Here is a 2,637-nt window from a genome sequence, read left to right on the forward strand (position 1 = left end):
TTTTATATCTCCCTAATTAATTTACTCTCCTACTCACCACTGCAGCTTCTCCAAAATTTTTCATCCCTTCTCAAACCTCCTACAGCTTCTGCCACTCCCAACCTCCTAGCTAAAAACTTTGCCTCCTGTTTCATGGAAATAACAAAAGCCATTCTCAGCTCATTTTTCTTTTTTTACATTCATTTTTCATCAATCAGATGCTGCCTCTACTACTATTTCACTTAAGGAAGTAGCTTTTCTCCTTGCCAAGATAAATATCTCTACATACATGAGAGATTCCATTCCATCCTCTCCTCTTTAGCAGATCATCCCTCTATCATCCCTACCACTTCACTAACGTTTAGTCGTTCTTTATCTACTAACTTCTCTACCGCCTATAAACATGTCTGTATCTCTCCCATCCTCAAAATAACCCTTATTTGATTCATTCATCCCTGCTAGCTATCATTCTAGTATATTGTGCCAGGCACAAAGTAGGTACTTAATAAAAAGCTATTTGACTGGCTGACCTTCCAAAATGAAATAATTATAATATTAGAACTAAACAGATATAAATATAAAATATATAGAGATAAAATCTTTTTTATATTTAATTTTTATTTTTTCTTAATTGCATATAAACAAAAAATTTTAACATTAGTTTAAGTTTTAAGTTCCAAATTCTCTCTTATTCTATCCCCTCCCTTCTCCTTGAGAAGGCAAGCAATTTGATATGAATTATTCATGTGCAGTCACGCAAAATATCTAGAAGAACAAAAATAATAGGAAGTTCTTCCTCTAGAAGTTAGCATTTTTCATCCCAAGTGCTTTGGAATTGCCTTGGATCTTTGTATTGCTGAGAATAGCTAAGTCTTTCACAGTTGATCATTGTACAGTGCTGCTATTACTGTGTCTGATGTTCTCCTGGTTCTCTTCACTTCACTTTGAACCAATTCATGTATGTATCTCTGGGTTTTTCTGAAATCATCCTATTTGTTATTTCTTAAGCACAATAATATTCAGCACAATTATATATTGAGCGTTGTTTAGCCATTCCTCAATTGATGAGTATCTTCTCATTTTCCAATTCTTTGCCACCACAAAAAGAGGTGCTATAAATATTTTCATACAAGTGTGTCCTTTTCCTTTTATCTCTTTGACATATAGACCTACTAGTAATATTGTTGGGTCAAAAAGTATGCATATTTTTATAGCCTTTTGGGCATAGTTCCAAATTGCTCAACAAAATGGTTAGACCAGTTCATAATTCCACCAATAGTGCATTAGTGTCCCAATTTCCCCACATCCCCTCCAACATTTGTCATTTTCCTTTTTTGTCAAATTACTTACTCTAATAAGTGTGAGATAGTACTTCAGAGTTACTTTAAATTGCATTTCTCTAATCAATAGTGATTTGGAGTATTTTTTCATATGACTATAGATAGCTTAATTCCTTCTCCTGAAAATTGCCTCTTCATAGCCTTTGATCATTTATCAAGGAATGACTCATATTCTTATAAATTTGACTCCATTCTCTATATTTTTGAGAAATGAAGCCTTTATCAGAGAGACTTGCTGTAAAAATTTTCCCCGGTTTCCTGCTTCTCTTCTAATCTTGGCTGCACTGATTTTATTTGTGCAAAACCTTTGACATTTGATGTAGCCAAAATTATCCATTTTATACCTGTAATGCTCTCTATCTCTTATTTGATTGTAAATTCTTCCCTTATCCATAAAACTGACAAGTAAAACAGTCTATACTTCTGTAATTAACTTATGATATCACCCTTTATTTCTAAATCATGTACTTATTTTGATCTTATAGTGTAAGACATTGGTCTATGCCTAGCTGCTGCCAAATTGCTTTCCAGTTTTCCCAGAAATTTTTGTCAAATACTGAGTTTTTTACCCCAAATCTTGAATCTTTGGGTTTATCAAATACTAGATTACTATTGGCATGGGCATTGTACCCCCAAAACTATAGAAGTGTTTCAGGCAAACTATAAGCAGTGAAATTCCTTTGCTCCCTTCTAGCCTTGTGACTCCTAACCCAAAACATCTGATAACTCCTATAAGACCCTGAGGGATTATTCTCCTTGGATAGTCCTTTAGATGGACTGAGAGATACATCTCCTTGATATCATCAAGTTGTATTTCAGACGTCCATCTGTCCCCTAAACTATGAGGGTCACCCCCTATGCCTTCAGGCAGACCCAGTCAGATGATCAACACCCCCACCCCCAAATGCCTGAGTGTTTACCACTCTAGAATCACGTCTTCACCATGGCACAGAGTCACATCTCCACTGTTGTAAAGAGTATAAAATCCCCAGAATTGATGTCGTCTAGGGGACAGCTTTTCTGTCCATGTTGTCTTCCCAAGTAGCTGCTCCCCATCTTGCTGTTCCACCTTGCTATCCTCCTGGCTATATTCAACATTACTTTCTAAGTTAATAAATGTCTCTTTTTATTTTTAAGCTAAGTTTCGGAGTCTTGCATTCTTGCAAAAGGTATCCTTCCCGAACCCCAGGGGTTCATCTCTGCACCCCACAACACTATGGTCATTTTCTATAGTGTATTGTGTAACTAATCTAGTCCACTAGTCCACTACTATATTTCTTAGTCAGTACCCAGATTGTTTTGATGATTACCATTTTGT

The sequence above is a fragment of the Gracilinanus agilis genome, chromosome 6, assembly GCF_016433145.1.
Source record: "Gracilinanus agilis isolate LMUSP501 chromosome 6, AgileGrace, whole genome shotgun sequence".
Lineage (NCBI taxonomy): Eukaryota > Metazoa > Chordata > Mammalia > Didelphimorphia > Didelphidae > Gracilinanus > Gracilinanus agilis.